The 10,764-nt window shown below is 35.9% G+C and overlaps 1 long non-coding RNA gene across 3 annotated transcripts; it reads left to right on the top strand.

Annotated features, from left to right (window-relative positions):
- The first annotated feature begins 843 nt into the window (after positions 1-843).
- On the top strand, positions 844-10,529 carry LOC112019067 (uncharacterized). Of its 3 annotated transcripts, none has more exons than XR_010626713.1 (4): positions 844-1,011; positions 1,560-1,661; positions 5,090-5,191; positions 9,762-10,529. It is a non-coding gene; the product is annotated as an uncharacterized LOC112019067 (long non-coding RNA). The 3 variants fall into 3 exon arrangements; XR_002883651.2 differs by having other exon boundaries at positions 845-1,011; positions 9,759-10,529; XR_010626712.1 differs by lacking the exon at positions 9,762-10,529 and adding an exon at positions 7,495-7,510 and having other exon boundaries at positions 845-1,011.
- Positions 10,530-10,764: the final 235 nt, after the last annotated feature.

The raw sequence follows: 10,764 nt of genomic DNA, 5'->3' as shown, positions 1-10,764 counted from the left end.
CATGTCATTTCACTTAAATAGTCACAAGTATGATTTGTTAAATTTTTTTTAAACTTTAGTATTTAATTTGTTACACCATTACAATATAGGAGTGGCTACCGTCAATGATAAACCAAAAATTTCAGATCCAAAGAGCTGGAGACTTCACCGAAGTAAGGAGTGGCAACCGTCAATGATGTCGTTCATCCCAGCCCAAGAACAAATCTTATAACCAAAAAATAAAGAGAAATTTCACACACACAAGAAAGCAATTGCCTTTACTTAGTTGATCAAATATATTGATACCCAGATCAAAATTCAAAGAACCCAGTTGAGGTACACAAAATCTGAAAGAAAAAGGTGGAGGATCTGAGCTTCTAAAGGAAAAAAGTTAACCAATCAAGAAAAAAAGTATACATGGAAACTAAAAATGTGAAGGTGATGACAGGAAGTTGAAGAAGAAATCTTTCTGGGTTTTCCTTAAAGAGGCAGCAATTGGGGAGGACTTGAGAGTCAGTGGCGGTGGTTGCGGTGGCAGCGAGTGCGGTTTGGTGATGATGGTGCAAGAGATGTATAGAGAAGAAGACAAGAAGATCGGAGCACATTTCTTTTTTATAAAATTAATTAATATTTGAATATATTTAAGGGTACAGTAATCATGTGTGTTAGGCTGTAATTTTTTAAGTGAAATCGGGTTTTAAAAACCGAAGTGGCACCATTTGATTAGTGGATGTAAAGACGGGTGTTTATACCATGATCTTATTTAGAGCCGAGTAAAAGCGGCTGATTGAAAGTGGGACCGCAAACAGTCTTTTGTTTATCACGTGTGTGGCTGGCAGTCAAGTAATAATAAATAATAATAAAAGTCTAAAAGTTGCGTAGGTTAGAGAGCAGAGGTTGTCGTTTGTCGAACCAAAAAAAGAAAAGAAAAGAAAAGAAATCTATCTTCCTGGCTGCAGCCTCCAGTGTTGGATCTCATCCACTCTCTCTCAATCGGGTCAGGATGGGGGTCGAATTTCATTACTATGGAAGGTTTGATCAGTTTATTTTCAAAGCCGTGTTTTCATAGCTGCGAAAAGTTTTGATTTTATTCAGATCTAAGTTACTATGCATAGTCGAGTAATATTGATTCCTAGAGATGTTTTACCTATCAAATATATATATATATATATTTGATTCCTATAGAGATTTTATTGTACGATTTTGCTGTTTTGCCTTCTGTTTGGTGGTTTTTATTTGATTTGTAAGGATGGTGCTATAATTCTGGCGAATTTGTAGTTTGAGGGAACCCGGTTGGAAAATTTCATGAAACAAATCTGGGTTTTTTATGAATCATGAGGGAATTTATATGTATGTCTACATGAGAGAGAGGGTTGGTTTGGGTTGTAATCTCGCAACGTTTTTTTTTTAAAAAAATAAAAAATTATGCAGAGATCTAAAGTTTCATTTTACAAGCTTTGATTTCCAGAGCTTTTTTCTGTAGTTTTTGTCGAATTTGGCCCTTCCAAGTTGATTTTCTTTTTCTTTTTCTCTAATTAAAAAAGAAAAAGACTTTGATGTGTAGATCTTAACTTGTACAGAACTATTGACCAACAAAGGAGGATGAAATTCAACATGCTATGATTCCTTGGCCACTATGAAGGACTAACTCAAACCACGATTCCTAGTTCATAGCTTTCCAGGTGATTCTCTAAATTCTTGATTTTGGGTAGGTCTAGCCGTCTAGGTCTGATATTTTTATGCTATATATATATATATATTGACTTTTGGTGCTAACTATTGTCTGGAGAGTGAGAATGATAGATATATGCAGTCTTGCTTATTACTTCATATTTATATTCAGAATTTCAGATTGTTATCTTATTAGTAGGCATTTGTATGGCTTGGTGATTATCATGCTGTTATGTGACAATATGACTAGTTCAGTCAATGAGTTCTAGCTCAAATGGAACCTCCTTCCTTTGTAAGAAACATGTGAGTGACTATGTAACTTAAAGATTTTTTGCTTTAAAAGTAAAAGTTATGGTTTCTCCTCGCATAGTATTTGTGGATATAGGGCTTTGCTTTTTTCACGTTCCTTTCTCTCCAAAGAGTCCACATCAAACAAACAAGAAGGAATAGCCCTCAAAGTAAATTCTATTCAAAAGAAAAAGACACCATACGGTAGATGCACCATACACATACCACATCAATCCCATACACTATAGATGCATCAAGGGTCATGAAAAATACAAGTAACACTGAAATCCATTAAGCTAGTCATCCCACCAAACAAAGTATGTAAAAGGATGCTTATTAAAGAAAATAGAAGGATAAGTTTCATTTCCACCACAAATTTTTCTGAGCCTACAATAGTCTTTAAATCCTTTCTTTCCACAAAGTCCCCATGACACAAAGAGGCGTAGATTTCCAATTAAGCCCTGCACCATTTCAAACAATTAGTCTTTTCCAATTAAGACATTTTCAGTTGGTAGATGGATTTAATATTTGAAATATAAAGAAGTATTGGAGATAGATTAGAACTTACTTTTTTCTTCATTTTTGTTCATTAACTTCTTTTAACCTCAATCTAATTTAACTATCTGAATCTTGGTGTTTGTTTAGCATGCTATGTATAATTTTTTTTCTGCACTTGTAAGATTTATAAATCTGGTATATCTGCTTGACAATTGTTGTGCTGGCATCTTGTTTGATTGCTTTTCCTTGACATTAAATCATTGACCATCCTTATGATTGTTTAGGCCATGTTTGGTTAACCCATTACTCATAACTCATAACTCATAACCCATACCCCATATCTCATAATTTTTAACTCACATTTGTTACACAATTTTGTCCTAACTCAGACATGGTGTGTTTGGTACTCCAAATCCTATATTTTTTTCTCTCTTACAAAAAAAGCTTTAACACTGTTGCCTTTTGTGTGTGTCAGAATGATAATGTCTCCTTTTTTTATTTCACATGCTTGATATTCTCAAATCCCACAAACAGCAAAGAAAGAAGGGAAGAACCCAGTAAAACGAATTCTCACCTTCTCTCTCTCGCTCTGTCTCTGTCTCCCCTCAAACCCACTGGATCTTGCCACCATACCACCAACCATGGCATCAAACACAATAACACCACTACACTATCCTGCCTAGCTCCCAAGAATCACATAATACTCATTTTTTAAGCACCCACAGATTCCTAATCCTACCTAGGATGCAAACCCGACATAAAGGTTTCAAAGCAGAAAAGCAAACACAAAAAAAAAAATTGAACCTAAAGGACAACACCTCTTCAATAACAAATCCAGAATGGCAGCACCTTCTACAAATTTTAATGAAATCAAAACGCACCAACATCATCTAGAAATCTAGAACCCACTACCACCAGCACCGCCACAAATGAAATAGGGGAAATAAAATCAAAATGTATAGGAAGTGAGAGAAACGGCAGCCACCCACATCTCAGATCCAAACCTGCCATAGGCATACCAAAAATCCGAACCCCACACCCACACACAGCTCGAAAATCCAAACCCCACAACCACACCCACAAAAGAGAGAGAGAGAGTGAGGAAAAAAAACTTGATCTTGCCGAGGAGAGAGAGGGAGAGAGCTTGAGGGGTGGGTGAGAGAGAGTGGGGCTAATGAAAATTTGGGAATTGAGTGATGGAAATTGAGAATTGAGTTATGTTTTTGGCTAAACCAAACATAGCCTAAGTTTTTCTGTTGTTGGATGAAAATTTTCAAGAACTTTTGACCAAATAAAAATGACAAGTAAAGTTTTTTAAAACATGGGGGAATTGGAGGAGGTTGATATACAGTAAAATAAAATTGGCTAAGACAAAACTAGGCCTTCTGGAGAAGGAATACCGATCCCACTAAACTTGCACCCTTTCAACAAACCCCTCATTTTTTAACCACATTGTCAAATCTGATAGGGCTTTTCCCTCTCACCAAACCCCCTGCCTCTAATCGAAGTGGATTATGATATGATATTGGGTTTCGTAACACCCTTTGAATTACGTCAGAGAAATTCTCTTCCCAATCTTTAGAAACCAATGCCCTATCAATCTTGGACATCAAAGGATTATCAACACCACTAAACCAAGTAAATTGCCCTCCATCAAGAGGCAAGTCAATCAAACTAAGATCCTCAATGAATTCAGAGAAGTCTAACATCGCCGGGCTAAAACTAGTACAACACAACCTTTCACTTGGGAAACAAATTACATTAAAATTCCCAATACACCACCACAGAATATCCCACTAGTGACGAATCTCAACTAACTCATCCCAAAGCAAACCTCTCGTGCTATCATTGTTTGGTCTATACACCCTGAACAAGCCCACTCAAACCCATCTTTCACTCCCTTCCATCTGATAAAATCTGAATAAGCACCCACCATATCCTCCAATCTCTCAACCGCCCTTCTATTCCACATAACCAGAATCCCACCATCTGCATCCATAGCGATCCAATCCATATAAGAACAACTCCATAAACTACTCATCCGAGAAAGTTATTTATAAATCACTGATAGGCACAGCTCAGACTCAGATCTAATTATAAATCACTGATGGGCATAGTTTTAGTCGAAGGCTTAATATGTATTTCAAATCAATTGCAAGTAAAATGAATATTGGTAGTCATTTGAATGATTTCTAATGGCCTAATAGAGACATAAACCCCCCAGAATTACTTCCTTGTTGTATAACTAGCAGTTATATGATTTATGTGCATTAAATAAATAAAGAAACAACAAAATTATTTGTATTCAAATAATAAATTTTAAATTTCAGTGACCTTTAATTATAAGAACTAGGAGTTGAAAATTTTAATAAATCATGAGGGATTTGAAATTATGTGTGTGTGTGTGTGTGTGTGTGTGTGAGAGAGAGAGAGAGATTGGGTTGGTTTGGGTTGTAATCTCGGAACTTTTATTTTTTGGTAATTTTGATGCAGAGATCTAACGTTCCATTTTACAAGCTTTGATTTTCAGAGCCTAAAGGTTCTAATATTTTTTCTGTAGTTATTGTCAAATCGACACCTCTAGGTTAAATTTAAAAAAAAAGAAAAAAGAAAAAAGGAAAAGACTTTGATGTATAGATCTTAACTTGTGCAGAACTATTGACCAACAAAGGACAATGAAATCCACCATGCTATGTACTCCTTGGCTGCTATGAAGGACAAACTCAAACATGATTCCTAGTTCTTAGCTTTCCTGGTGATTCTCTTTAACTCAGTCTGAACCTTTTTTTTTTTTTTTTTTGTTTGAATTCAGTTGAAATTCCTTAAAATTATAAGACATTTTTAGTTGGTAGATGGATTTAATATTCAACATATAAAGAAGTATTGGAGATGGATTAGAAACTTACTTTTTTCTTCATTTTTGTTCATTCACCATCCTTATTATGGTTTAGGCCATGTTTGGTTAACCCATAACCTATATCCCATATCTCATAATTCTTAACTCTCATTTGCTACTCAATTTTCTCCTAACTCAGTGTGTTTGGCACTCCAAATCCTATATTTTTATCTCTTACAAAAACAACTTTAAAAAATTTGCCTATTGTGTGTGTCAAAACAATAATGTCTCCTTTTGTTATTTCACCTGTGTGATATTCTCAAAACCCACAAACAGCAAAGGAAGGGAAGGGAGGAATCCAGTAAAACACTCTCTCACCTTCTCTCTCTCGCTCTGTCTCCGTCTCCCCTCAAACCCGCTGGATCTGGCAACTATACAACCAACAATGGCATCAAACACAATAACACTACTAAACTATACTGCCTATCTCCCAAGAATCCCATAATGCTCATTTTTTAAGCAGCCACCGTTCCTAATCCTGCCTAGGATGCAAACCCAACATAAAGGTTTCAAAGGAGAAAAGCAAACACAAAAAAAATTTGAACCTAAAGGACAACACTTCTTCAATAACAAATCCAGAATGGTAGCACCTTCTACAAATTTGAACAAAGTCAAAATGCGCCAACATCATCTACTAGTCCAGAACCCACTACCATCAGCACCACCACAAATGAAATAGGGGAAATAAAATCAAAATGTATAGGAATTGAGAGAAACGGCAGCCACCCACATCTCAGATCCAAACCTGCCATAGCCACACCAAAAATCCGAACCCCACCCCCACACAGCCCCAAAATCCAAACCAAACATAGCCTAAGTTTTTCTGTTGTTGGATGAAAAATTTCAAGAACTTTTGACCAAAATAAAAATGACAAGTAAAATTTTTTAAGACATGGGGGAATTGGAGGTTGATAGAGAGTAATATAAAATTGGCTAAGACAAAAGTAGGCCTTCTAGAGAAGGAATACCGATCCCACCAAACTTGCACCCTTTCAGCAAACCCCTCCTTTTTCAACCACATATTGTCAAATCTGATAGGGCTTTTCCCTCTCACCAAACCCCCTGCCTCTAATCAAAGTGGATTATGATATGATTTTGGGTGTTGTAACAACCTTTGAATTATGTCAGAGAAATTCTCTTCCCAATCTGTAGAAACCAATGCCCTATCAATCTTGAACATCGAAGGATTATCAATGCACTAAACCAAGTAAATTGCCCTCCCTCAAGAAGCAAGTCAATCAAACTAAGATCCTTAATGAACTGAGAGAAATCTAACATGGCCGGACTAAAACTAGTACAATTTAACCTTTCACTTGGGAAGCCAATTACATTAAAATCCCCAATACAACACCACAGAATATCCCACTAGTGACGAATCTCAACTAACTCATTCCCAAGCAAACCTCTTACACTATCATCGTTCGGTCCAATCACCCCGAACAAGCCCACTCAAACCCAACTTCCTATCCCTTCCGTCTGATAACAACTGAATAAGAAACCACCATATCCTCCAATCTCTCAACCACCCTTCTTTTCCACATAACCAAAATCCCACCATCTGCATCAATAGCAATCCAATCCATATAAGAACTAGTACGTAAACTACTCATCCGTGAAAGCTATTTATAAATCACTGATAGGCATAGCTCAGACTCATATCTAATTATAAATCACTGATGGACTTAGTTTTAGTCTAAGGCTTAAATTACTTCCTTGTTGTATAACTAGCAATTATATGGTTTATGTGCATTAAATATATATAGAAACAACAAAAGTATTTGCATTTGGATAATAAATTTAAAATTTCAGAGACCTTTTTAATTATAAGAACTAGGAGTTGAAAATTTTTATAAATCATGAGGGAATTGAAATTTTTTATATATATGTCTATGTGAGAGAGTGATTGTAATCTCGGAACTTTTATTTTTTTCGTAATTTTGATGCAGAGATCTAACGTTCCACTATACAAGCTTTGATTTTTAGATCCTAAATGTTCTAATAAGTTTTTTGTAGTTATTGTCACATTGACATCTCTGGGTTGATTTTATTATTATTATTATTATTATTATTATTATTATTATTATTTTTATAAATTATAAAAAAAAAAAAAAAAAACTTTGATGTATATATCTGAACTTGCACAAAACTATTGACCAACAAAGGAGGATGAAATCCACCTTTTTTTTTTTTTTTTGGTAATCAGTTGAAATTCCTTAAATTTATAAGACATTTTCAGTTGGTAGATGGATTTAATATTTAACATATAAAGAAGTATTGGAGATTAATTAGAAACTTACTTTTTTTATTCATTTATGTTCATTAAATTCTTTTAACCTAAATCTAATTTAACCATCTAATTTTTGGAGTGGCTATGGCAGATCCAAACCTGCCATAGCCACTCCAAAAATTCGAACCCCACAAAGAGAGAGAGAGAGAGTTTTGGCTAAACCAAACATAGCCTAAGTTTTTCTGTTGTTGGATTGACCAAATAAAAATGACAAGTAAATTTTTTAAATACATGGGGGAATTGGAGGAGGTTGATATAGAGTAAAATAAAATTGGCTAAGACAAAACTAAGCATTCCAGAGAAGGAATACCAATCCCACCAAGCTTGCATCCTTTCAACAAACCCCTCCTTCTTTAACCACATATTCTCAAATCTGATAGGGCTTTTCCCTCTCACCAAATCCCCTGCCTCTAATAGAAGTGGATTATGATATGATATGGGTGTCGTAACACCCGTTGAATTATGTCAGAGAAATGCTCTTCCCAATCTGTAGAAACTGACGCCCTATCAATCGTGGACATTGAGGGATTATCAGTGCCACTAAACCAAGTAAATTGCCCACCCTCAAGAGGCAAGTCAATCAAGCTAAGATCCTCAATGAATTGGGAGAAATCTAACATGGCCTATCTAAAACTAATACAACCCAACCTCTCACTTGGGAAACGAATTACGTTAAAATCCCCAATACAACACCATGGAATATCCCAATGCTGACGAATCTCAACTGACTCATCCCAAAGTAAACCTCTCCTACTATCATCGTTCGGTCCATACACCCCCAAACATGCCCACTCAAACTCATCTTCCACTCCCTTCCATCTGGTAGAAACTGAATAAGAACCCACCATATCTTCCAATCTCTCAACCACTCTTCTATTCCACATAACCAGAATTTCCAGCCGTATCATCTGCATCCATAGCAATCCAATCCATATAAGAATAACTCCATAAACTACTCTCCAATTTCTTGTCTATTCCACTCAACTTTGTCTCTAGCAAACACACTACATCACCCTTCCACTCTCAATAAATTATTTACGACTAGATGCTTTTGGGGGTTGTTTAAACCCCTAACATTCCATGAAATAAGTTTTAATTTCATTAATAACTAATCACCCAACACCATCACCCTGCCACTCTCTTAGTAAATTCTTTATGACTAGATGCTTTTTGGGGTTGTTCAAACCCCTAACATTCCAAGAAATAAGTTTTAACTTCATTAATAACTAATCACCAGCCCTATAAGCCAACAACCACATGAAAACACGATCTTACTTCCCATCATTATTGCCCATGGAGATCAGATTTCTCGACTCCCTCTCTCCTTTGGACTTTGCTCTCACCTTGCGACGAATGGTGCCCTCATCTCCTTTGGATACCTTAGCAGCTGCCATGTCCCTCTCTATATGAAGTAGCATGACTATAACAAGCCTCTGATGGCAATCCAACGGCAGCCTAACAAACTTACAAAACTCACAAATTCTATATTTGACCCATCTATTCTTGACACCTCCAAATTCCCGTGAAGAACCTCTGATGCTGCCACATCCAACACAGTTAAGGGTAGACGAGGGGGATGGTGGTGTTATGGCGAGTTTTGGTGAATGTAGCAGTGATGAATTATTCATGTCACCCAGATTGATATGGTGATGGTGGATGATTTAGCACAAGGTGGGACATGAAGATTAACTAGGCAAGGGGGATGGCGGTGTTATGGCAAGTTTTGGTGAATCTAAGAGTGATGAATTATTCATGTCAGCATGTTGATAGGGTGATGGCGGATGATTTAGCACAATGTGGGACTTGAAGATTAACTAGACGAGGGGGATGGTGGTGTTATGGCGAGTTTTGTTGAATCTAAGAGTGATGAATTATTCATGTCACCACATTGATATGGTGATGGTGGATGCTTTAGCACAATGTGGGACATGAAGATTAACTAGTTTCTATGAGCACCATGATCTGTCTTGACCTGACAATGAGCCGGGAAATATGAAACCACACCTGGACTTGTTAAATTGTGTAACTATGGTTCACATACACCACATAACATGTTTTTAAACAATTAGGGTTCCTGCTTTTGAATTTAATCTACTTCTGAGATTGAATTTTAGTATTTTACTTACTAATTTTTTGCAGCAGCAACATCTTGCACAGCAACAGCGTCCTGGACAGCAGCAGTGTTCTCGGCAGTCTCATCAGCAACGCCACTTGTTTCACCTGCCCAAGAGAGAGATACATACTTATAAATTTTTTCTTTAATTAAAAAGAAATTTAATATATTGCTCCCATATTAATTTATTACCTGGTGCTGTAGCCTGGGAGCTGTAAATGATTTGTTCCCCTCCTCTAGTTATTCCTTTTTTTGACTTAGCTAGATTATAAATTGAATGTTTATATTAGTTATTAAAATATACTGTTTGGAACTCAAAAGTACAAAAAAAAAAAAAAAAAAAAAAAAAAAAAAACTAAACTCAATTATTTTTATTGACTAATTGACTACTTACTGAGAGATTTGCCAGGAAAGAAGTTTTTCTTATCTGCCCGAGGAGCTGAGTAGGAGTAGGGGTTGTGTGAATGCTTGGAAATGTTGGCAACTGTTTTGCCGCATATCAGACATTTTCCTGAATTTCCCATCCTATATTAACAAACTAATATTAGTTAACCAACTAAAATGGGAAACTAAAATGTAAGATCTGACACTTCAGTATTTTTATATTAATTAAAATAAAATAAAATGTAAGATCTGACACTTAAGTATTTTTATATTAAATAAAAAAAAACTAAAATGGAAGATCTGACACTTCGGTATTTTATATTAATTAAAAAAATACCTTAAGTCCCTAGAATGTCAGATCTGACCCTTTGGTATTTTTCATATTGATTAAAAAAAAAAAAAAAAAAGCAAAAGCAGATGAACAGTTGAAGCAATTAAAATAGAGAGGCGGATGAACCTGTACGGACTAAACTGTAATGAACAGTAGCACCAATTAAAAAAGAGAGGTGAACCAATTAAAAAAGTGAGTCAGATGAAAAGAAGGAGAGAAGAACACCTGTAGGAGCTAGTCGGAGAGAACAGAGAGGGCAAACGCCAACTTTTAGCTAGGTGTGTAATGCGTGTTTGATTGGGTTGTGTTTGACATTG

This window comes from Quercus suber, unplaced genomic scaffold, assembly GCF_002906115.3.
Source record: "Quercus suber isolate HL8 unplaced genomic scaffold, Cork oak 2.0 scaffold_844, whole genome shotgun sequence".
In the NCBI taxonomy this organism is placed as follows: Eukaryota; Viridiplantae; Streptophyta; class Magnoliopsida; order Fagales; family Fagaceae; genus Quercus; species Quercus suber.
Note: the sequence above shows the minus strand (reverse complement) of the source record. Positions and strands in the feature narration are given on the sequence as shown.